Source organism: Anser cygnoides, chromosome 15 (assembly GCF_040182565.1).
Source record: "Anser cygnoides isolate HZ-2024a breed goose chromosome 15, Taihu_goose_T2T_genome, whole genome shotgun sequence".
Lineage (NCBI taxonomy): Eukaryota > Metazoa > Chordata > Aves > Anseriformes > Anatidae > Anser > Anser cygnoides.
Genome location: NC_089887.1, coordinates 16,492,743 through 16,519,508, shown reverse-complemented (window position 1 = coordinate 16,519,508; position 26,766 = coordinate 16,492,743). Strand labels below are relative to the sequence as shown.

The 26,766-nt window shown below is 42.7% G+C and overlaps 1 long non-coding RNA gene across 1 annotated transcript; it reads left to right on the top strand.

The window, feature by feature from the left end:
* The first annotated feature begins 373 nt into the window (after window positions 1-373).
* On the top strand, window positions 374-26,766 carry LOC106041169 (uncharacterized). Its single transcript, XR_001210340.3, has 4 exons — window positions 374-1,468; window positions 14,170-14,318; window positions 25,033-25,253; window positions 26,635-26,766. It is a non-coding gene; the product is annotated as an uncharacterized lncRNA (long non-coding RNA).

Below are 26,766 nucleotides of genomic sequence, written 5' to 3'. Positions count from 1 at the left end.
GGCAGATGGCTCTCAATAGCAGAACAGCAATGTGCACATGCATTATCTGCACAAATCCCAGGCTTCAATTCACCAAGATATCATTCTTTTCATTTGTTGGGCCCTAAAACTTCCTAGTGGAAGGATAGACCCCTCTGTAGTGAATGTGGGCCTTCTGGCGCTTTGCTTGCCTTCAGCTACCTTCAGGGACTCAAAAGTCATATATAGCTCCATAGGGACTGAAGCCACCCTTCTCCAGGAAGTCAGAATGAACTCCCCCATCTCACAAGGAAACATTTTTCAGCAGAGCTCTTGCTGGCAGACACAAAATATGAGGAAGGACTTTTTGCAGACCCATTTCTTACATGCCCATACAATGTTTGCTTGACAGACACTGAACATTGTTAGTACAGGGAGCACGCTGATAATATGGCGAACTGCAAACTGGTATAGGAACTCATGCGATACTGAAGGCTGAGACACCTTCTCCCAGTTTTAGGGATTAGCCTGCATAGCAAGTCTCACATGTCCCTTTCAGAGATGCTAGATGAGGTGGCCTTGGGGATGCTTTGCTGCTAATCTGGGAATTCATCTGATGCCCAAGAGCTGGCTGGCACTGGCAGAACTCAGCCCATTTAGTTCCAATTTTTTTTAGAAGTCAGTTCTCCAGAGTCAAGGGGTTACTACCCTCTGTAGGGACAGAAACAGTAAAAGGCATTTATCTTCTCCGAGGCAAGAAAATGTTCCAGCAATATTAATTAGTGAAATAGCTGTCATAAAAGTGATATTTCCTGAACCTCCTGGAAGGAGTCTTGCTTTAATCACAGAAGGTAGATCCAAGTTAAAGGTCTCACCACTGACTAGTCTTGTTTTCAGTGGCTGAAAAACTCACTATGAAAACTAATTGCTTCCAAGATCTGCACTAAATACCTGCATGAAATAAATGTGCCTGCACAGTGCATGAGGAAAGATAATGCAAAGACAAACAGAACTGGCTGGCAGTTAGGACAGATCTGCACTTGGTGTCCTTTGGTAAAGGAGGCCTCAGCAGACACTGACAGCCCAAAGAATTCAGACTTGCAAAATGACAGAAATACCAGACCATGGTGTCCATAAAATTGAGACAATTATGGTAGATATCACTAGGTTTTTTCTGCAGTAAATTCATGGTAGCCCTACCACATTAATGCTATCAGCTTGGGAAGTGAGAATCAATTAGTAGCTCCAGCCAAATTGCATGATTTTTTTTTCCCATGGGACTAGAAGATATCAGAAATCATCAGTGCCTCGTTAATTCTTAATGTCAAGAGGTTTTTGCACTGAATCTCGAGCGTTGACCACCTGAGCCCTCTGTTCACAGGAGCGGGACCAGCAGTGCTTCGCGCTTCTCCCTTCAGCATGCGATCACACAGGAAAGGCTGCCAAGGGTGAGGATGGAACACACCTCCCTGCTTCAAGTTGAGGATCTATGTGCTGGTGTAGTTTTCAGGTAAAACATTTCCCTTCATAATATAGCTAGAGTTGGAAAAAGGTTTAGGAGGAACAAGTAGCTTGACTTTAGAAAGTTGGAAAAGTGCCTCCCTGGGAATATGGCTGTGTTAGAGTATTTTGTCTAAGTGAATTTGCATCAGATTTTACTTCTTCAACAAAGCAATTGAAAAGTGTTTTCATTCTTTTTGGCTGTTATTTCTCCAGAATCTGCCTGCCAGGGTAATTGTCTAGGACGGAGAGTGATTGAGATCTGTTTTGCAAACACAAATATAATGAAGTTTTAATATCTGGCATGTCCACAGCAATACCCTAGAATTCCCATAAAATAACATACACAGCCAGGAAGAACAACAGACATCTCCTGGGTTGTCACCAAGGAGTCTCTGGCTTCAGTGCCTTGGTGCGGTTAAAAAAAAATAAATAGATTTGAGATGTCAGATTATAATTATCCATGATGGCAACACAATGTTCATAATGAGAAAACAATGCTCTTTGGACTTCAACCCAGTGTAGCACCCACCTCTTCCTCTCTCCATTCCTCTGACTGTGTGAATTGAAAATAAAAGATGACCCGGAAGAGCAGGCGTGGTGCCCATCGCAGAGGGTGTGTTCCCAGCCGTGCCACACCAGTACCATGGTCCTGCTCCATCAGGAGCCTGTCTGGAGGCCCCTGTGCCACAGCAAAGTGCATTTTGGGCCCATGCCAGCTCGCAGGCAGAAGGATATTGGATTATTTTTCGCTTTGACAACAGGAAGTCTGAGGCAAGGCATTTCCCATTCTTGTTCCAGCATTATATGAATGGCCTTTAAAAAGTGTTTTGGAGAAGTAAACACAAAGGAATTTCATACAAAGGAATGGCTTTTAACAATGCCCCTGTTTTTTCCACATTCAGCTGTGTGGCTGGGCTGCTTTGTCTCAGCCAGCTCCCTTGAAAGTTAGTGCAGTTCTGTGCAAATCGTGCAGGGGTGAACGTGTTCCTCTGTAGCCCTCCTTTTGATCATAGAATCATTAAGGTTGGAAAAAACCTCCAAGACTATCTGGTCCAACTGTCCCCCTGCCACCAATATCACCCACTAAACCATGTCCCTAAGAAACACGTCCAGCCTTTCTTTAAACACCCCCAGGGATGGTGACTTCACCACCTCCTCGGGCAACCTGCTCCTGGCTGCCTCTAGATCTGTGATCTCCTCGCCTCCTGGTGAGAGAGCAGAGGGAAGATGTGCTTTACCCTTTCTGTGAATGGATAGCCATATAGCAGTCCCATATGTTTACAGGTATCTGAACCTATTTGGGGTAGGCTTTTTGCTCCTGTGAGGTATTTTTTGTTCATTCATTCATAAATAAATGGTCTGAGTAGACAGAAAATTTTTTTTAATAAGGATTCAATGTGCTTTGAACTCAGTGTGGATTTTCCACTGGTTTTAAAAGACTGGATGAGGTCTCAAAACCATAGATCACAGAAAGAGACATAGGAAAAATGTGTATTAGCAAACTGTTTAAAGATAAAGCCAAGCAATTTCAAAAAGAGAAACAAGGAGCCAATTGTTAACAGTAGGGGGGCATCAGCTCAAAATTTAACGCCTTTTCAGATGCAAAAAAATATATTTGGTCTAATAAATGATTTGATGTTCCTGTCTAGCCTTCAACAATATGTGGAGCAAGGCAGCCTCTCACCAAGTAAGGACTTGGTGAGAGGTTGCCTTGCTCCACATATTGTTGAAGGCAGATGACACCAAGCTAAGTGCGTGTGTCGATCTGCTCGAGGGAAGGAAGGCTCTGCAGGAGGATCTGGATAGGCTGGACCGATGGGCTGAGGCCAACTGTATGAGGTTCAACAAGGCCAAGTGCCGGGCCCTGCACTTGGGGCGCAACAACCCCAAGCAGAGCTACAGGCTGGGAGATGAGTGGCTGGAAAGCTGCCTGGCAGAGAAGGACCTGGGAGTATTGGTTGATAGTCGGCTGAATATGAGCCAGCAGTGTGCCCAGGTGGCCAAGAAGGCCAACAGCATCCTGGCCTGCATAAGAAGCAGTGTGGCCAGCAGGTCTAGGGAAGTGATTGTGCCCCTGTACTCGGCTCTGGTGAGGCCGCACCTCGAGTACTGTGTTCAGTTTTGGGCCCCTCGCTACAGGAAGGACATGGACGTGCTCGAGCGAGTCCAGAGAAGGGCGACCAAGCTGGTGAGGGGTCTGGAGAACAAGTCTTACAAGGAGCGGCTGAGGGAGCTGGGCTTGTTCAGCCTGGAGAAGAGGAGGCTCAGGGGCGACCTTATCGCTCTCTACAGGTACCTTAAAGGAGGCTGTAGCGAGGTGGGGGTTGGTCTGTTCTCCTACGTGCCTGGTGACAGGACGAGGGGGAATGGGCGAAAGTTGCGACAGGGGAGTTTTAGGTTGGATGTTAGGAAGTACTTCTTTACCGAAAGGGTTATTAAGCATTGGAACGGGCTGCCCAGGGAGGTGGTGGAGTCACCATCCCTGGAGGTCTTTAAAAGACGTTTAGATGTAGAGCTTAGCGATATGGTTTAGTGGAGTACTTAGTGTTAGGTCGGAGGTTGGACTCGATGATATTGAGGTCTCTTCCAACCTAGAAATCTGTGATACTGTGATACTGTGACTTTTTCTTACCTTTAAATTACCTTTAAATGTTTTATATGGTCATATTCTAAATCTATTAGGTAGTAAGTGCTCATTCCAATATGAAAACCCATATATCCCAACAAAAGAAAAACTGGAAAATGTTTTGCTTTTTCTCTCATAGTTCCAGTAGACCTGTTCTGATTATGTTTTCTTCTATAAATCTGCTTTGTCTTTGGAGTTATAGCCTCTGAATATCTGTATACTGTCTATCAATCAATGCTTAGTCGATTTATAAATACTCCCTTTAAACTCCTGTAAGTCTCCCAGTCTTTGTACAGCTCTGTAAATTTGGGAAAGAACATTTAAATGATTCAAACATTGCATGAGTTTTTCATAGGTCCTCTGCAGAGAAGTGATGTTCATCTGAAAAATCACCTTAATTTGCATCACATGGGAAATGGGGGAAAAAAAAAAACGGAAAAAAAAGTTAAATGTCCTCCTCATGGTCATGGTCATGCAACAGTTTGGTGAGAGAAGTAGCTTCTTGACCCTAGTCCCAGGCCTGACCTTAAACCATATGCCAGGTGGATATATATCTCTTCAGGATTGCCATACTGATCACATCTCTGGCATCTCACTCGCTGCTTTTTTATCTGTAATTATGTACTGACATAATTATCCTTCATTACATAGAGTGCATGCTGTGCACACACGGACAGGAAAATGAACTGTGCAGTGCAGCTGGGGTGTGCTTTATTCTGACCAGAGGTAAAATTTAGCCACCATCATCAGTGTGCAACATTGCAACACAGACCAGTTGCACTGAGTGCAACATAGAACAGTTAGGGGACAGGGTTTTCTTTTTTGGGATAGAGCTGTCCTGATGTTGTGGTTTGCAGTTCATCCATAAAGCTGCAATGCATTTTTGTGTCTTCTCACTTCTGTTCTACCATTTTCTCCAATATTCAAGCATCTTTTGAAATAGGTGTGATAAAATTGCTATCACTAAGTCTTTCTGCTTGGTTCAAGGTGCTTTCCCTTGTCATCCACCTGTATTTTCTTCTCCTTTGTGAGGATATCAATAGACAAAATATAAAATCTTAGGCAATCAAAGTATTGTAAATTACTTCTTAAGTCATCAGATGGAAGTCAGTCAGTTCTTTACTCTGTGAGGAAGAGGTGAACGAGGATAAGGATTCCTGGCCTGAAGATCACCACACGCTGCTTCATCCATGAGTGAGGAGAGGAGAGGAGAGGAGAGGAGAGGAGAGGAGAGGAGAGGAGAGGAGAGGAGAGGAGAGGAGAGGAGAGGAGAGGAGAGGAGAGGAGAGGAGAGGAGAGGAGAGGAGAGGAGAGGAGAGGAGAGGAGAGGAGAGGAGAGGAGAGGAGAGGAGAGGAGAGGAGAGGAGAGGAGAGGAGAGGAGAGGAGAGGAGAGGAGAGGAGAGGAGAGGAGAGGAGAGGAGAGGAGAGGAGAGGAGAGGAGAGGAGAGGAGAGGAGAGGAGAGGAGAGGAGAGGAGAGGAGAGGAGAGGAGAGGAGAGGAGAGGAGAGGAGAGGAGAGGAGAGGAGAGGAGAGGAGAGGAGAGGAGAGGAGAGGAGAGGAGAGGAGAGGAGAGGAGAGGAGAGGAGAGGAGAGGAGAGGAGAGGAGAGGACCGCAAGTGAGACTGATATCGCATAAGACGTTTAGCCGCACATCTGCCATTAACGGCACCGGTGACAGCAGTGCTGCTCAGAGGGCTCACCACCATAGCCAGCACTATTGCACCTTTACGGTGTGGCAGTTGGTGGTGGCAGCACGCCAGGATCCCTGGTTTACGCTTAATGCCCAGCACACAGCACTATTATCTATTATCACCAGTGCTTCTAACTGTACCTTTCCTGATAGACCACGTGCAACTAGTTTTATTTTATGCAAATGAGGAGTGGGGCCTTACCTTTGATCTGAGGAGTGACCACGTATCGGTCTGACAGAGAAGTCAGGTAAGGATGATGGTTTATGAGTGCCCTGGGTGTGCTTGGCTCCTGAGATCACAAGCTGTGCCTCCCGCTCACAAACAATTCCGGTGTCTGATGCCAGTGGCCTTCCGTCGGCATATAGGCCCTTCAGATAACCGAGCCATTTGATGGCAGGAGTTTATCTGTCTGAATCTGTTACAGGTCAGTGCTATAAATACTAACCTTTTTAGTATCTTGGTTCCTCCTCAATGTTTTTGCCTTTCATCTTCCCTATTGGAGTCAACCTGGAAAAGATAGGGATGGTTTCTGGTAGAGTATAAATCTCCTTTGTAACAGCCAAGGATGTGAACCTATATGCTTGGTACTGCCCAGGAAAGGAACTTCTCTGTTGTCAAGAGTTGGCTTTCCCAGTTAAATCAGCCTTCCATCCTGCCGGCAAGGGAGTGAGTGTCACATTCCTTTGTATTTTTTTGGATGAACTATTAGACCATACTGGTCTGAAAACTTACTTAAAAAAGGAGGCAGGGCTGTGTTTTCTTTTCTTGTATTGTTCTAAGCAAGTTGATATGTACCACAAATAAAAATGCTATTTGTTTTATGCATAACAGCAAGAGAGGTTGGGAGGCTGAAGCTTTCCAGAAAATCCCACAGGAATTTGAGTCCAGTGCTGTGTTCTGGCCCAAATGCAGTATTGCTGGTAGGAAATACAGATCTCCATTGTCTCCTAGCTGTTGATGTTTGACTGAAGTCTAATCTGAGCCCTCCGCTTCTATTCCCAGTGATCACCTCTGGAGCATGTCTCAGCTTCCAGGGGGCACACAGTCAGGAGGAACTCACCTGCAGAAGGTTTCATTCTTCAAAATGCACACACTAGATCAGAACTGTTCACTCGTTCATATTCAGTTTGAATAACACCTTACTCCCATGACCACTTGTACTTTCCATGGGTGAGGATGGCAGACAGCAGCGCACCACCTGGTTTGTAACCTGTGTGACCTCTGGAACCTGAGGAGTGCAGTCACTTCACCATTGCACAGCACGCGTGCACCAGGAATGAGATGCCTTATGACTGATTTGTATTGTGATAGTGCTGTATTTTATGTGCTATATCAGTTTTTGGCAGCATCAGAAAAGTTCTACTCAAACTTTTTTTGTGGGAGGCAGAATAGGAGGTGAATGGAAAGACTACTTTCCCCAGTTTTGGTCAAAGGAATGAAAAATACCTACCATAAAAGAAGTGGAACAGCCAGTTTACAGAAATGTAATGCAGTTTGCCTGTGGCACTGCCTTGCACTGAATTCAGAAACCCTAAAAACTCACAACTTTTTTATTTCAGAATTGAGACAAGTTGTGTAATATTTATGTCCTTCTTTAACAGATCACAAGAGTGAGTCATAATGCTTATCTCACATTGTTGTCCCTGGCAGCATGATTTGAGGCTTTGTGCACCGTCATATTATTCAGAATAGGATGGGAGATTCAGAGCAGGGGCTGGCACTGGAAGACCAGACCCATGTGTGGCTGCTGGGTAGACATGATGCACACTTACAGAAGAAATCCTGCTGTATCAGAGCCTGAAATTCGGGCTTATGCTCTTTATTAAAATAAGGAATATTATTTAAAAAATCAGGAGTTTTGGCAAAGTTTCTTAAAAAGAAAGTTCTGGGCAGAAAATAGACAGCTTCAACCTGATGAGTAAATGTTTCTTTAAAGCCTTTCACCTCACGTGTAACAAGACTGGTAGCAAATTTTACCTGAAAGACTATTTTCATTTGATACTTTATGCTATTCCACCATATCAATGTATTACTAGAAATTATAACCCGCAGAAAGAACTCAAATAAAACCTGGAAACCGTGCATTGCTCTGGCCTTGAGTACTCCTCAGACACAGCTCCACATTCATCTCTGTCAACTCAGCTTAAATTGAACTTTTGTTCCTATTCCTGCCTGCTCTTGAGGTAATATCCAGTGACATTACTGTAACTTTATTTGGGGATGCTTAATGTCAGTCAGAGATCAGGATGCTTACACTTCCAAAACATGAGAAAAAATACTAATCTATATTTTTAAGAGAGAGGATGTAGACTACGCTGTTTTATTCATAATGAAGGAATTAAAATTACTTATCTGATATTTCTGAATTTGGGAGGACTGAAGAAATATTTCAGATTGGTCTTTGTGTTACTTTGCTCAATGACAATTATTTTATTACTTTTCACACTAACAGAAATTTTTATATCATTTTGTACACTAATACTGATACTTCTGCTTCATCACTGGCAACCTCTTATCTTTCATAAAGCTGCACTCTAAATATCCATTTCTCCACTAAAAGCCTTCCAACACCGATCAATGTTATCACTGTAAAACAACTGTCCTAATATTTAAGCATTGTATTATAATTGCCTGTAATAGTTGCAGAACTGTAGAAGTGTAAAGTTCTTGGGACACAGACTACTATACACGTTTAGAGAGCAACATGGCTAAAACAAAGCAAGAGAATGTGAAAGTTGAGCTCCTTGAGTAGACCATTCCATCACCTCCTGTGAGCACTTTAACCCTTATTTACTGCTGAGGTTTGCATCTTATCTTTTCACTAGAGCCTGATTGAACCTTACAGTCTCTTCATAAAGAACGGCAGTACATTTTTATCTTCCCCCTGAAAGATGTCTTACGCTTTGGGATTTGGGATTAGAGGCAGAAGGTGAACAAGCTGTTGTCTAAGGGCCTCACATTTTGACGCTATGCCAGAACTAATGGAGGTTTAAACCAAAATGAAAAGCAAACAACCTTAAGCAAACCAAGGTGATGACGGTAGGGAGAAATGAATGTTTAGGGAACTGCTAAACATCTCTGAGCCACTGTCAATCTACAGGCTTTGCTTTCCTTTGACTTATGACACTAGGGTTTGTTGCTCTTGGTGTCAGGATGACAGAGACTCTCCCAGGCATCTGATAACTAGGGAGAATCCTCCTCTTACACCTATGACCTTGCATGCGCTGCCTACCTTGCATATATGGTCTTGCAAGCTGTGATACAGAACTTCCTGAATAACTGCAATGTGCCTCAAGATAGAAATAACAGCCAAATGTTGCACACAAACTTTGGCTCTATCTACACACATTGCTTAGAAGTTTGTCACAGTTAGCGTGTTAGGGGTTTGTCACAGCAATACTCTGGGCTTCACACCGGGCTCTAATTCTGGATCAATTACAAGTTCCTTTTGCCTGGGCAGTGCATCTCAAAGTTTGCCTTTATATCCATCACTTTACTTGTGATCAACTCTGCCTTTGGAGTGCGGTGCAGTTAATAATGGAGACTACCTGGGGAAACCCACACCAATTGCCTCACATGGGGGACCCTATCTTGGGATACTGCAACTGCACATCAGGACAAGGTTGTAACTTCAAAGCCAAGTTGAAATCTTCAAAATATGGCATAAGAATCCTTTGGCATAAGCTCACCCTCGCTGCTCTGTCTTGCCTCTGCAAGCCAATCCGAATAAGTAGCCTAGACTTACTCCTGATAGTAAATATTCACCAACAACCCCTCACTTCAATATGCATCTTTAAAAATAAGCACAAATTTAATGCTGGTAGCAGAATATATGCTGGTTTTTTGTTGTTGTTTTGTTTTTCCCGAGTTCTCAGGCTTGGCATGCACCTGCCTTTCACATTTGCTCTGGCATACCAAAGTTTCTATGTGTTTTTCTCACACAGAGGGTTATATGCTAAGAAATATGCCTTCAGAATCCTTAATTATCCAAATTCTAACCTTAGAGCTGAGTGGTTGTTTCATGAGCAATCATTTATGTTTGTCCGTGAGCAGAAGCACTCATGCGTGGAAGCTGGCTGTTTAAAAGGTTCTCACCTTCACTCTGGCAAGGGTTCAAGTAACTATGTTTACAGTTAATAAAAAAATTTCGTTTTATCTTTTATTTGCTTCTTGATTCTGCCTTTTCAGCCCATTAAAAAATAAGAACAGAATCACCTCAGAGAATAACTTCCACGCTGTTTTGTTGTCCCCTATTTCTTTAAGTTGTGGTCACCAAAAGCAGTCCTGTCCTTGTCTGAACTTTGATTCAGCCTCAGGTCTAGAGAGTCCATTTACTGAGGAGCCAGGAAGAGTACATAAACAAAAAGGCACATTCACAAAAGAGGAATTATATTAGTCTCCATAAAATTCACACTGATACTTTATTTTCAGTGAATATTTGGATATACTCCTTATAAGAATGACCCAGAGCTTTTCCCAGCTGTGAGGCAGTTAAATATTGTATGATTAAAGATGCCAAGATGTCTTAGGATGTAGAGGGCTTGAGTCCTTCTGCTGTAATGGCTCCATCTTCTGGGATGCAATCAGTTGAGCTTTCTAGGTAGGTTATCACTTTGATGCTCCTAAATTCTCACTGCTACCTAAGCCTGGTAATAATGTCCTGCGAGAAGGCTTCTGAACTGTGGAGCTTGTTCTGTGTGAACTTATCAGTACAGCTGCCTCTACTACCAAGCCCAGACTTGCCAGCAAATCACTCTTCTTTAGGGAGTCCTACACGCTGGAAAGCAGATTTAGTTTCATTATCGTCTCCTATGAAAACAGGGTAACTCTTAGTCCAGGGAAGAAGTAGGTCGTATTAGAGAGGCTAACAAGATTATGACCAGTTCAGTAGGACACTCAGGAGGCCACAGATTTCTCCCATGCTGCACCTGACAAATGCCCTGCAGCATATTTGAAAGTGCAGAACGTCCCTGACAAAAACAAGACTTAAATTCTTGTTCCTCAGGTACACACCTGCTGCCACCTTGAAGAATGAAAAGAATGTACAATCTCATAATGGGGTCCAGGGAGTCAGCAGAAAGACTATACAAAATACTTCACATTTTATTCTTTCCTCATCTCTTCATTCCTTACTTCTTAAAATTCCCGGCGTCCTCAGTGGGAGTCGTATGTGTCGGATGCAGGGCTGGGTGCAGACCACAGTCCCTACCTTAAATCTTCATCATCTGTTGTAGCAGCAGCAATTACATCCTCTCCACTGCCTCTAGAGGGTAGAGCAATCATGAGTCTCTACCAGGGCAGGCAGACTGAACACTGACTGCTATTTCAGTCTCCCAAAAGCTTTAAAATTTCCTTAGCAACCCTGCACAAAAACTGCCCGTCAGTGCAGCCAGCCGGCAGACCTGAGACTGGTGATACAGCAGTTTAGCAGCGCTTTGCCAGATTCATCCCACTCCAAACATATTCATAGCAGTCTCATGGAAGTCCCAGGACTGCTTTGGCAGCAATTGTGCAGGATAAATAAAGCTCCCATTGTTGCAGATGATTCTGCTTTCAATTGCATGGGAATCCAGGACAGCAGAGACTTCTGACTGATAAAGGTTAGCACATTTGTACTACTTTTTGAGTGACACTGGGCTAGAACCAACGCACGAAGCGGCACCTTTTGGAACTTAATTTTGGGCAGCTTTCAGCATTTTTTAAGCAGCTAAGTCTCTTTGATTTTTGTCACTGCGCTGCCATTTGAACAAGTATGAGTTAATATATTCTCAGACATAGATATGTCTGGATCTCCAAGTAAATAAGGAGGGAGTCTTTTCCCCAAAAATCTTTGTGAGGTGGAGTTATATCATGGAAATATATATATCATGTTGAGTAGAAGAAACAGTGCTCTTTTTATTCTATGCTTTGATAGAAACTCTTTATAGTTGAAGATGAAGAGTGTATGTTCATTTAAAGTAGTCCTGATCATGACCTCTGCAAGTATTCCTGAAAATTCTTTGAATTTCACCAGCTATAAATATTCCTTCCATGGCATAAATTAAAAAGACCCAATACATCTCCTTGTATACTACCTTAACATTACAATAAATTTATTTGTCCCTCCAGCAATTTACTGAACTGAACTTACTGCTCCTGAATATACAGCATGTACAGAATAGAGATACAACCTCTTCAAAGAAAAAAAATAGTCTATTGATTATTTACCTCCTAAAGCTTTCCAGAAAGTGCATGCAGCTTTCCTGAACCAGAGATTTCCCAATAGTAGATACCTGAATAATTAGTGGTGTTACTGAATATTTACTTCCAGCAATTTGGTCTGCCTATGTGGTGTATGGGTTTTTTTGAGTCTAATCAGATCTCCAAAGGCAGTTTATATAAATCAGCCTCAGGATGGTAATATGATAGCAGCTGAGCTTGTTTATAACACAGACTTCTACATGGTGCAAAGTCTGAGTTTGATGGTTTATAGCAGGCAATGAAAAGGCATGCCTCTGCCTTGCCCTTTGATTGTTTTGCTGAGCCCGAACCATTGAACATTGCAAAAAAAGTTCACAGCCAATTTTTCTAGAAGTTTAATTCACTGTGTTGCAGCCTGTAGAATAGGGAAAAAAAAAAAGTATATAATAAAGTTTTTCAGAAGTTTAACCTCCCTCACGTGAGCCAGAGTTTGAGTGTAAAAGCACATAGGTGCCTCTCTATGCCAGCACAGTAACAAAATTCACTGTGGCATCCTGAACTGATGGTCCCCAACTCTTTACATCTGAACCCAGCCATGCAACAGCTAATTGACTGCGTGCTTGCAGCCAGCGAGCTCAGCCAACCTGCTTTCAAAGAGGAGGCAAAAAGTGGCATTGGGACTGCGAGAGCAAGTTGTTTGTTTTTCCCCCTCCTCTGGATGCCAGACGTCTCAATCTGCCAGCAATTTGGGAAGGGAGCGATCCCCAGGGGAGGAGCAGGGAATGCATGGAGGAGGCTGCTTCCTTTGCTCTCTGCAGCATGGCAACCCGTTGAGAAATAAGGGAAGACAGGCAAGAATAGTGTTAAAATATAGTCAATTAGGGCTAAGGAAGATGGTAAAGGAAGAGATGGCTGCACTCTACTCAAGCAAAATTTAGAAAAAAATCTAATCTTTGGGGCCTCACTGTCAAATTTGACTGAACCTGGCAACAGAGGCACATGTGTGCCTTATTTCCACAGGGAACTGGGTTAAATACCCTGGAGTTTTGGCTGGGGAATGATATACAGACAGGGCTTTTTGGGGCAGTTTGAGAAGCAGGCTCCAGGGCTGGGCAGAGGTGTGAGGAGCACATGTGGCTGTGTTGGACATTCAGAGCCCCTCAAATGGGTAAATCAGGGCTGGCTGTGAGTTAGTGCATACCACAAATGTATACGTGTGCACATACACATTGCAGAATGAGGTTTTGGGGGGAAACTTGTCCCCGAGCCCCTAGGAGCACCGCAGATTCACTGGTTTTAGGACTGATCTTGCCTCTCCTGTGACCAGTGAGTGAATTTTCCTCAGGGGAGAAAGGCAGGAGGCGGCAGGAAGGGTGGGCTTCCTTCCTCACCCGGCTGGCACTGTGTGGGGCTCAGCCTGGCCCTACACACAGGAGTGCCATAGGCCAGTGCAGAGGGTACCTCCTCACCGCTGAGAGCAGGTGGGCACATATTAACTTTGACACAGGCAGTCACAAGTAACGCGGCCTGTCCAGCTCAGGAACCATCTCACCTCCTATTGCCAGACGGCAACGCGCTGCCCAGCCGCAGTGCCTGTGGGATCAGGGAGGCAGGGCCAGGGCCGTTCTCCAGCACCTCATAGCAGGCACCATGGGCAGCAGGAGGCAGAGGGCCCTTCTGGGCATACCAGCTTCACCCCAGCCACTGAACTGCACTCAAACCTCCAAAATAATACCACCAACGGCTGCGCTTCCATCGGCCCAAGCGCAACTTGCCCTTATAAAGCTCTTAGTGAACAGATCATTTGTGATATGCAAAATATAATGAAAAGACAAGTGACCAGGAGTTGGCCTGCAACGACCACCTCTGTGTTTCATGACAGTGCTCGGTGTTCACTGGCAGTGCAGGCCGGGTTTATGGCCACCACTGAGGCTATGTGGAAAGTCACCTGACTCTGCTGGATTACTACAAATGCGTTTATGGCACATTGTTTTCCACTTCATTGTGCTTCTCCAGGAATGTAGTGTCACTTGAGATTTGCAAGATTCATACACTATGCTGCATAAACAACCTCCAGTGGACTGGACTGACGTGTCTGTATTGCCTTCATTGAACTGCTCAGTTCTACAACAGTTGAGGATTTAGCTTGCAAGGCCTATAGCACGTTAAAGATGATATTTTGGTAATTTTGTTATCTGATTACCTTACAGCTCCCCCGGAGAGGGACCTGCATTCACCCATTTGCTGCCCGGTGCTCTCCCCGCAGGACGAGCTGGTGCTGGCAGTTGAGCTGAGGTGTGCTCACATTTGGGGGCTTGCTCCAGACAGCACTCTCTGTGAAAGACCAGAATGTTAACAGGTTAGTCCCAAGCAATTTTTTGGTTCCCTTTATCATTTTTCAGTGTCTTCCTTTAACCTTAGTTCTGTGTTGATATTTTTTGTGATGGTAACGACTGTCTTTCCTTCTTTCTCTTAAACCTGTTGAAGTAACAGTGTACCTATACTGAAATACTGTCCTGTTTGGTATACAACAATGTAAAGTTTGAGGAACTGATTTTAAAAGAAAAACAAGAAAAAGAAATTTATAATTGTTATTTTGGTGCTTACGTTTTTTATCAGAGAGGGAAACAAATTGCAGAACTCATTTTTTTACCTCACTGCCCTATTCCCTCTGTTCTTGAAGCAGCTGGCATTTCTTCCAGCTCACCAGCAATGTTCTAAGAGAGTGATAACCCTGGCAGCAAATTATTTGGGGATTGGTAGTCTGAAATCGTGAATTTTGAATTCCAGATGCATGGCAGAACCATTTTGCTTTTCTTCCCCTGGAACAAACTGAAATTACCTACAGGTTGCTTTTATACTTTTGTGCTTCTTTCACCTATTTAGCCTATTTTTCTGCTTCCCCATTAAACCATTAAGGTAAGATTCACATTTCCCTACAGGAATGCCATAGATGTTTCACAAACGTAATTTCTTGGGAACCGTTCCTGCAATAGTTAAACATTTGTGTTTCTAGCATAAGGGTTAAGGAACTGTCCCAAACAGAAGAGGCAACACCAGGCTGCTGACTGCAAAACATCACACAAATGCGCCTTCCGTTTGTAATATCCCCATTCCGTGTCTTTTGCATAGTAAAAGCATTTAGCAACAAATACAGGCCACAAGGAGTTTATTCATGTCATTGTTTAATATAAGAAATGCCATACATGAGCATCTAGTAAACTACAGATTTTCTTAAATGTCACCAAATGTGGTTTTTGAAAGAGAATCGTTGCATCTGCTAATGCAAAACAAGATGACAGACCAAGATGGAAAGACATGGTCTATGCTCTTCCTGCTCTAATAGCAGGTCTTCCTCTGTCTCCCTCTGTTTCACTGAGATGAGCTTATTTCATATAATTTCTATGGTAATTTTTCTGTACACAAACTCTCGATTAGTACAATAAGTATGTAATTGGTTGTTGTGTTAGTTAATCATGTGGCCAAATAATCTCTCCATAAATAACGCAGGAAGAATCATACATCATCAATCTAGGAAAACAAATGAAAATAAAATTTTCTACAGAAAGATTTTTAAAAAGACTTAATTCTCAAGAAAGGCGAATGAGCTCTGTATGCCTTGCTGCTGCTGAGCCTGGCCATCTCTTTCTTGCCTTTGGTGCAGGCTGGTGTTTCCACAATGATCCTTGATTCTGCTCTAGAAATGTTTGTTTGGCATTATGAAACATGAGATTCATTATTTCATTGATCAATCAGTTTTACATTCTGTCTTTGGGAAATGGAAAGAGGTGGATTCAAAAACAACAGGGAAAGAATGAGGAAGCTCCTCCAGGCAGGGACTGGCACAGAGCTGATGGAGCCAGAAGAACAGGAAGAACAACAAAATAAGGACCAACAGGCCTTTCTCATTCATGCAGGTTATTGCTATTTGTCTTCTCAAATTCTCAAATCTTCAGAAATGACTCCTTAACCAGCTCTTGCTTCCTTCAGTTTCCTCATAAATGTTTTCTGGTTGGAATTTTCAAAGTGCTCTTGAAGAATTAAGATTTGAAAAGGTCTGGCTTTCCTTATGATTATAACATGGTGGTATAATCTTTTTGCAAAAACAGTTATTTTTTTTCCTGAAATAAAGGGGAAGAAAAAGTAATGAACCCAAAAGAAAGAACTGAGGGTGAATGTGGGAGCTTAAGCATTGCACAAGGAGCATGTGTTTGCACATGTCTCTGTGAAATAGCACTTTCCTTGCAGTGCTTCAGACCACAGCAACTACCAGGTGGCAGAAAACCATGTGCTAGGCATGCACCATCACACTGCAAAGTGACGTCCACATGAAATAAGTGTGTCTCTCTTCAGAGCTGCACCCTGTCACAGGATCTGGATACATGTGTGGGCTTCCCTGCTCTCAGGAACCCCCATCTGTGCTATTTTACCCTTCCCCTCCAGGACTTCTGCCTACGCATGGAAATTCCCTTCCCCTCAGGCAGTGGGTATGCCCGGGCTTCCACTCATACCTCCTCCACCACCACACTCAACTGTAGCTCCCTCCACTCAGGCTCTGACTCCCACAATCTGCAGCTGTTTCTGCATTGTTCTTGCAATCCTTTAAAAACCAGCTAGGGTCTTTCCACCTGCAGCTCCTCCTCCTCTGCTGTCTTTCTGCTGTGTGTATCACATAACTCCTTTACTTTTATGTCTCGTCTGTTGGGGTTGAAGACAATTTAGGATGTCCCATTAATTTCTAAATAGCCAATCCTCAACTTTTAGCTTAACAAGGTTCAAAAATAGCCTATCTGTATATCCGAGTGCTACACAACCCCCCAAAACTCAGCACTGGAGTGTAAAATTATGCTATTCCAGATTATGCTGGCCTCTAGTACCTCTCATGTAGTACAGCCCCTCTCCATCACTACCACTACCTGATGCTTAACAATGCTCCAACACACTTGGTGCAGCAGATTAAAACCAGTGGTTTCATGGCCTCCAGCCTGTGGCCTTACTCCTTTCCAAGGCGCAGACATCTGATTATCCAGGGAACCTGGTCCTGGATTGCCACTGTGGTCAGCCCAGTACCCTAAAGGAAAATAACTCAAGCCTGGGCTGGCCTTAATACAGAACTGCAGTAGTTCGAGGGCTAATTCACAGGTGGGTGAGCTGTCCTTGCTTTGAGGGCAGTGACGTCCAGCAAAAGGATGGGAATGGTGACTAACAGTAGTGACCTCTTCAAGTGCAGTGACCCTTTCAGTGTAATGTTTCTGGGACTGTGTGACCTTGCTATGAATTTCTGTTCAGAAACATAGGAAATGAAGATGCTGGACTGGAAAAAGTTTCCGACTTCCTTGAAACTAGTGCCTAGCTATTGTATCGAGAACTGATCGGTAACAGGTTGAAAGCATCCTCAAAATGTAACCTATTTAAACATCAAGTTACCTTCATGTTTAAATAACACTCCCTTTATTATAAACTGTATTCAGCTTTCAAATTATAGCATACAGAGAGGAAGACATCAATCACATTAGGTTTGCAAGTCTGCAAACGTGTGTGTGTAAATTTATGCATGGGAATATTCCCACTGAAAAGGTGTGCATGAGCCTTAGGCCTAGCAACTCATTCTCTTGGAACTGCAGCTGTGCTGGCTACAGCCGTTGTTGCCTTCCTCCGGTTCCAAGTGTCTGGGTCACCAGTACTTCAGTCTGTCCAATCTGCTAGTGCAGGATTGATTCCTAATATTTTAAACTGCTTAAAGGACAGACTTCTACCCTTTTACTTAAAAGATATGTCCACGATTTAATAAGTAGCTCTTGTAACACATTTTTCACATACTCTCCCTAAAGGTTTTGAAAAATGTGCTCACTTCTCTTACATTTACTCAAATTCTCAGAACAGTGTTGTTGTTGTTGTTTTCTTTTATTTCTGTAAATAATCAAGATTTCATATAATAATCCATCTCTGCATTGACTTATGCATGGTTAGTTATTGACTTGTTCTCTGGTTTTGGTTAAGCTTTAATGCTGCAAATACCTAATGGCATCTTACACTATATTAGCAACATGTCAAAAACAACTGATTGTGTAATCAAGCAAATGCCTAAAAAAAGTTACTAACCTGTAATTTTCACCTTTGCAAAGAATATTCAGATTCTCATCTCATTGAAGATCCTCAGTCCTACTTCTTGACTTCTCAGAATGAGATAAATGCAACTCTTTGAAATCCTGAGAGGTTTGGGCCCATATAGTGGTGGCTTGGTACTAGTGCCAAGCACAAACTGGTGGTCTCCACATCTGGATCGGCTGCTCTGTGCAGCTCCAAATATGAGCAGGCATTAATGTTTTACCAGTGAGATAAACCAGTCAAGTAGGGCAAAAAATAAAAGAGGATGGGAAGGGGAAGAAAGTCTAACAGAGCAATACAGAAGTTACAAAATCAATATCTTATCAGAGACTCTCCAACAATAGGACAGAGGTGAACAGTCTCTTCAGAGCAGTAAATTCCGGTGAGTGGCTGGCCCTCTCCAGAGATCTGTCTGGATTCTTACCCCTGGAGTGTCAGGAGGTGAGAGAAAAGAAGGCACAACAATAAGAAAAGCCATGTAAAGGTGGAATTCATAGGGGAAAGGAATGTATATAAAGGCAGTCATATTTAAAAGAAAAGGTGAGGCAACTCGGAGCAACCTCCAGCACAGCGTTTCCAACTCTGAACGATGCATGCAAGACTAAAGCAAAACTCAGTCAAGTAATGTTATCCTGCAACAGATGAAGTTTCTGCTGTGTTGAACAGCTTGATTCCTATAATCTTGGAAACAACTTCCACAGCACAGGATGACTAAAATAGGATCTCTTGCTGTAGACTAAATCTAAATCATAGCGGTTTTGTGAATGCGTGGAGCATGCACCACGTAGCTAACTTGCAGTTGTCTTGGATGAAAATATCCCCAAGAAACACAGTGGGGGCTGCTTTGCTTCAGATCAAATGCATTTTGACATGATTTCAAACTTCAGGCCAGACAGGTTATAAAAACAAAATGTACTGGAGCAGCTTAGCAGTTAGACAAGGTATTGGTAGCAAAGCTGCTTGTTGTGTTGATACCAAGTGAGACAGTAAGGTAGATGGGCCTTCCAAGTGCTTTAGTTCACTCAAGCCCTTTACAACTGGTTTTTACAATAACAACAACAACAACAATAATAATAATAATGTTTTACTAGAACATGCAGGGCAGAAATGGCAAAGTAGCTCAAGTCTCGTCTTTGCAGTGATTCTCAGATGAGTCCTCTGCAGCACTCTACCATGTAAAATCTAAAAGATAACTGCTTGATGTGTGAATCTCACTTGATGCCACCAAGAAAGTATATAAGAAACCACAAAGTGAGTGGTTCCAAGGAAGTCAGTGATGGAAGACTCCATAAAGATCCTAGAAGAGAGCTTTTAGTAGGAGGTTTCAAAAATACACTTTGATATATGAACGTATAAAAAGTCTCAAGAGTCTACCCTGGAGTAATTCAGTTTAGGTAAAACTTGGCATTTTTACTATGAGAAGCCTGACTATTTGGATATACTGCTTCCCACGTGGATTGGGGAAGGTTAGTGCTTCAAGCTTTAGGTTCTGATGGAGTGAATTGCCAAAGAATCATCAAATAAAAGTGGCAGTCCTGTACTTGCAGCTGTAGGTCTTTCCAGATTTGAAAACCAGCTAAGAGCATTCAAAATCTTCCACTTGTTCTGATCTGAGGCCAGAGTTAGAAGACTTGCCTTTGTTAGAAAGCTTCTGACAAGGTGAGTTAAATATTCCAGCCTCTAGGGACTTGGTCTGTGTTGGAAAATGGCTTTTGCACCTTCAGCTTCTGCTGTGAAGGACCTTTGGGTCTGATCTCCTTGAAGCTATCCAGAAGCATGAAATCCTGTTAATAAAAAAGAATTCATTTTCTCTGCCATGAAAGGAACACTCGGATGAGTCAGTGAGCTAATATTTGGCAGAATCTTCCAATTTGATGGTGATAGTTTATTGGGCCTATGGATGGAAATATGAAAAAGCTAACCCATTGAGCACCAAATTAATGCTTTTGTAGAAGATACTGCTTAAAAAGATATTAAAGGAAAGCTTCTTAAATTTATCAAGGCACCTTGAGCATTGAGGCAAAAAGTAAAATGAGTACCAATAACTGCAGTTTGCCAAAACACTGAAGTAGCCTCCAGAGAAGCCAGGCAAATTGTGTCAAAACAGGTTCCTACAGGCATCACATCACTTAAGGCAACAGCCTTCAACGTTGGCAGAGTACTGGTGATTCTGCAAGGGCCTCCTTTGCCAGGTACAATCAGGAAGAAATAATGGGGGGTATATAATATATATATAATATAAATAAACATATGTTTGGTGGAAAAGGTAAATGATGAACATAGGAATCCTGCTTTTTGCTTAATGCAGCAACTGCAGACATCAAGGATCAAACAAAAAAGTTATTGAAAATTATCTTATACTAAGGATCTCAGACCAAGAATTCTGGCCATAGGCTATCTTTATAAATTATCAACTTAAGGGTTTCTAAGCATAGCATATCAAAAAAAATAAACTTGTAACTCTCTTTTCTCCCCAAACCCTACCACTAACACACCATGCACCAGATTTATTTCAAATGCAATATATCCAAAACAGCCCAAAAGAACATTTTCCCCAAACTTTCTCAAAGAAATTAAATGCTTTAATCTTGCTAAAAAAAAAAAACCAACAACAATAACCTTAGCCAAAATTTACTTTGAGTGAAAGGATCCTTCACTTCCACTACACTGGAGGTGGGATGGGTTGCCTAGAAAGCAAGGCATTCCGAAAGAATGCCAGCCTGCTTTAAGCTGCAATGTTAGCACCAGCTGCTTTAAGCTGTGATGTTAGCACCAACTAATGCTTAATGCTCATATTCGAATAACAAAACAGCTTGCTTTAAATATAATTAATATTCATTGCTAAATATTGAGAACAAATAAAGGTGCCACATTTGGCTTTGACTTCACCACCGTGGAAATGTTAATCCAGGCTCTCATCTTGCCTCCCACGGCCTATTGTCAGTTCTCCTTCCATGTTCTTTAAAAGCCCAGCTTCCCAAACTCCCCTAAATGTAAACTATTGCTGATAATAGGACGAAGTACACTTATGTGATTCCACCTGCAAACAAATCTCCCAGTTTCAGTTCCATTTCAGGACTGCAGTTAAATTCATCCTTCCTATTTTTAAGTCTTCAAGTGGAATTGCCCCAGGGAGCCTTCCAGATGTTTATCTCTGTGCTCCCAGCCCTGCTCTTCCTATTAGTCTAATTGGTGTCTTCCTCCTTGCTGCAACATAGCACAATTCTGGCATTGCTGGTGTTAGGAACTCCTCCTCCACAGACCCCACATATAGCGGCAGTTTTCCAGCAATGAATTCTCTGTCTCTACTCAAATATCTGGAGTGATCATTGCTGTTTAAATAGCCCTCTGAAAATTGTCTTAAAGGGGAGAAAAAAATCCCACATCTCATTTATTTGTTATGGATTTATGAAGAAAGAGCAAAGACACCTTTTTTATTCTGTCCTGGGTTTTTGGCTTGCTTGCACTTTGACCTCTCTAGCTTTGCTAGCTGCCACAGAGCATAGGAAAACCAGAACGATGGCAATGACAATAGGGTCTGACATCTGAACAATCAGAGGCCAAGGGTCTCTAATCAACCTTTTTCTTCCTCCTGCTGAACCCAAATTCCTAATAATACTTCAGAGACAGCCTTATCTGGGAAAAATTCAACAGTCACATCTTTATCAAAAACCAGAGAGCTTTCACTTGAGCAGTTTCTTGTAGGGACAATGAAACTTCATAATTCTGATATTCCTTTCACATACACACAAAAACTAAGTGGAGAAAAACACTTTTGTCTATTTTACTGGGACTTTCTGACCTGAAATCAAATCTCAAGACACCGAAGAACACCACATTGCTTCTTGGATCTGTCTGCACAGAGCTCCCTGCAGGATCAGGGCTCACATTTGAGTGATAGAAACAGACATGTCTTCTAGGACCTGGTTTTGTTCATTGCAAAGCAAAAGGTGTATCTTCCTGAGTTTATCTTTAAAAAGTTTTTTTCTGTTATTCAATTCACTTGTTCTAATTTATTCCTTCTCTAGGATCTTTTCTCTGCCACTCAAAACAAATGATTAATTCAACCAATGCTAGAACATTCATTTGAAGTAAAAATGACAATGCAGATCTCAATTGCCTTTTTTATTTAATCACTGAGAGATTTTGTGAGGTTTGCTTGTTAAACAGGTTAAAAAATTAATCTTCAATACTGGAATCTGATCTATCCACTGACTTCATTCGGTTTACCCAGGCTGATCAAATTGCAGGATCAGTTCCTACCTTCGTACTGAACTCTGCCAGACATGCTACATAGAAAGGAATCATAGCTACTCCTTACTATATGAGAGATAATTCTAATATGATAACCATTCAATGTAGTCCTAGCATCACCTATGCTTATGCTGCTCCAGACCTGTTTTCACAGTTTTTAACCCATCAGTATAAAGTGAAGACCAGGGTGAAGAAGAATCAGTATCAGAATAGAGGTAATTGTTAATGTGGCCTCCTGAAAGAAAGAAAGAATTTGTGGGTGTGGGTTTTTCTTCTAAGGAGGAAGACAGAGTAAGGAGGTAAGGAAATGGCACTGGAGATATGGCACTGTAGGTCCCAGCCTATGCCTGGGCTGACAGCTGCTTCTGGGTGTACAAAAGCTAAACTCAGTATCCAAGTGGGGATGTGATTTGCAGCCAGGCAAAGGGAGGTGATTGCAGGAAGGAGAAGTAGTTTAAATCTTTAAGCACTCTGATTTCTCATATTATATTTTATGTTTATTTTCATGTGAACATAGTAAGTTACCTTTGCTTAGGAGCACTAACTCCTGGCAGACCTAGTGAACGTCAGGAAACATCTTATTTAGCAGAGACAGTACCTGCCCGTGTCTGTGACCTTTTCCACTAAATTGACCAAACAAATTGACATTTACGGATACAAAACTAACTCTTATGTTAGCAAGACCGAAGTTAAATCTGTGTTGTGTTCTTCTGGATCAGCCGCCTGGTGCTTTGCAGAGGAGGTGTCACAGAGGAGGTCTGTGACAAAGCCAGGAACTCAAGTGTCCTCTCATAAGTCTCAACCTGATACCTTAACCAGAATGTTTATCTTCTTGTTGTCCTCAAGAGCCCCCGGGGAAGATGGCACAGAAACAAATTCTTTGTTATCCTCCACAGATGAATGGACAGGCGGCCAAATACCACTGCAGGTGCTATTTGCCTTTTGATGCCAAAAGTGAAGAGACTTAAAATTTGGGAAAATTGCTCAAAGGTGATCAGTTGCTACGCCATGGCAGAAGAATTCACCTGATTTTCATCCCGCTACTCTGTGCCACCTTTCCATGGATGTGTCCAGTCCCACAACAGCAATGTGAACAGGGGTTATGAAGCTGCAAGTGCATGGCCTGTTGGGGCACATGCTGGAAGGACCTGCCCCTGTAACTACATATGTGATACATGGATGGCCACAGCAAAGAAACCATCATTATTTTTTTTTCTAAAAGCAAAGGAAGTAACAAAGAAACAAGCAAAACCCAGACCATGTAACTCATTTCTGCTTTAATATATTCACAGCTCACATTCTGGCTCTGACAGTGAGTTAGCTGGTGTATGACCTGTGGTGTACAACAAGTCACTTAATCTTTTCCTGCCCGTTTGTAAATATGGTGATCTTAAGCACCTCATCTCCCTTACAGAGAAGGAGTTGTACGGATTATTCAAACACGGCATTACAAGCATTTTGAGAACCTTTGTGGGTCAAGGCGCTTCAGCATAACAATGCAAGCTGCATGGAAGCATCGGTTTTCTTACTGGCAGACCCTATCTTCCACTAATAATGAATTCACTTTAAAAAGGGCTGTTGCAAGTATACCTAATTTCATAGATACTTTTCAGCTTCACCTTCTGCCTTCTACTCAGAGTAAGACACAATTTTTATGGCTAGACTTATTTGATTAATTATAGTTGCACAGAAAAAGATGAACCAGTAGAGTACCTTCCGTTCCTTATTTCACTATGGATGTATATCACTGGTAACACTTAACTTCACAGTTTACTGTGTCCAACAAAATTTGATGCGAAAAAGGGATCATCTGACTTTTCAAAGATGGTAAACAGAGACTGGGTCACCACCTAGCAGCTCAGATGTAAACACACCTCTTTATAATAACAGGCTAGTTTTTAATGTGAAAATTAAACCTCGTGGTTTTTGCTTTTTTGTTTTGTTTTGTTTTTTTGTATGTATGTCTTGACCCTGTGAAAGTCATACGAAGGACGTGGCTTTGGGAATCGCTCAAAGTATACCTTAAATCATGTAAAACTTTAAACTGTGGGATGCATTCAGATGTAATGGATTTCCCACCTTTTATTATTAAGGAATAATGATTTATATATCTCCTTAAAATATAATTGTTATTCAGTTAAAGAGGAATCATCAAACCAAAGATCTCTGAATTGAAAAAATCTCTAAAATAGACTTTGTCATTATGTATTTTTACCCTATTTTCCTGTGAAAGCAGAACTTATGGCACAGTCTGCCTGTCTGTCAGATACTAAAAATAAATAAATAATGAACGGGTAGAAGACTGAAATATTAAGTACCTGCAAACTGTGTAGAAATCGCTGGCTAATTAAAGAATCACAGAATAATTTCAGTTGGAAGGCATTTCCAGAGGTTGTTGGATCCAGCACAGAGAAATACTGGGGTTATTGGGAGCTATTTGTCACTTTGTGGAAAGAAAAAAATACAAAAGTCCAGAGTTATTGCAGGATTTTGAGGGTTAGAAAATGTGGAAAATACGTTCATAGGACATGAGATGCTCTCCATCCCACTAGCTGTGCACTAAGTTGTTGCAGTTAAATACATGCACTGCAGCCAAAGAAATTACTCAGTTTTTGCATCCAATTCTGTACCTTTAATGACTTTTTCTGCCTATTGCCTTCCTGTCTCATGTGCTCCAGCAGCCTCATGATTATTTTCTTCCCCACACTCAGCTTGAAGGTGTTCACAAGAGCAGCTGATCGCCTGCTTCAGCTGGAAGGTCTCTTCTCAAAATTGTCTGCACTAATGTAGAGAGCTCGGGACGTTTGACTCTGACTCCCTGCATAAGGTGCCCGGGGATCCACCTTTCACTCTCTAGATGCAGTGCAGTATCAGCAATGTGGCAAAGCACCAAAAGAACCATGAACACGGGAATGGAGAGCTTCTGGCAACAGTGAGAATATTTTCACTTACTTTTATCACTGTAGCACTAAGTGTCTCTGATCGTGGAAGAAGCAAAACCGTGAGACCAGAAGCAGCTGCCTGAGTGGGGAAGGCAGCCTCTGGCACATTTTAACTCATAACTTTAAGAGGTATAGGATGGTATAACTGTGCATATGGTCCCACGAATGCAAACGCAACATCCTGAGGAAGCACGTTGCTGGCACAGGGGCACGTTTGCATTAATATATATTCATCCAGAAACATGGTAGAATAAGCTGCACAAGTGGTAACCCCAGTTTTGCTGGTTTAGTGCATCTATATTAAGGGTGTGCGCTGGTGTAGTTGCCCTTCTGTCATTACACAGCTATAAATTTCCTTAATTATAGACATGGCCACCTGCACGCATTATGGGGCACCATAAGTGGTGCTGGAAGTGTAGAGCCTGGCCACGAGAGGACGTCTGCGCTGAAGCCAGGGCAGCAAACAGAGCCAAGTGGGAGGCGAGATGTCCTAACTCAGCTAAGGATCTGGGAGGAAATGAGCAGACTGGCACAAGTGCTCCTGGTCCAGGATATTGTGCCATGGGGCAGCATCCTCCTTTCCTTCTGCCCGGTTTGCTGTGGTGTTCCCCTCTACAGTTTACCCTGTGGTGGCCATCTGAAGCCATGGGTGGCCACTGTGGGCACCTGAAGCCTGCTAAAGACAACGTGGCCTTTCGGAGGAGGGGGCAGCAGCAGGGCAGGACAAAGCCTCCCCGACTCCATCACAGCCAGGATCTCACCTGGAGGGCAGACAGGCAGCAGAGACACGGGGCTGCCTGGTTCGGCGCTCGGCCTGGCACTCAGGCAGCCAAACACTGGCTTGCGAGTATTTTAAAAATAAACAGACCGAGTTGGATTTATTTTTAATTTCAGTGAGGCTCAGGAGCAGGTCAGCTTCACGAAGTGAAGCCCATTTCTTCAATGGCATTTTAAAGATGATAGCGCCTCTTTAACTTCATCTCTCATTACGATGACTAATGTGGAGGGAATGCCGGGAGGCTGCAGCCTGTCTGACAGCCCTATTGACCCAGCCAGTACAAAACAGGGAATCTCCTTTGCCTACTAATATACAGCTTGGGCCTGGAGGACAAAATCCTTTGCTCAGGTGCAGCTTTACCGAATTCCCCAGTGCTTTGTGTGGGCATAAGGGCCAAGAGGGACTGGATTAGCTTACAGGATAGAGGCCTAAATTTAGATAAGATTCAATAAGTGGGCGTAGGAAATGAAAGGAAGGAGTGAAAAAGGAAGGACAAGAATAAAACTGATAGCAATGGATACATAGACTGTATTCATCACGTCCCCACTCATGATCTTAATTGTTTCTTTTTCTTTTTTTTTTTTTAGTACCAGTAACCCTTGTCAGGTGTTTGCCCACCCTTCCACATACGGAATTTACCATCAGAACTGCAGGAGACTGGAATCATCTGCAGAGGGATGTGGCTGTTAAAGATGGGGCATGCAGTGCAAAAATGGATTTCTTAT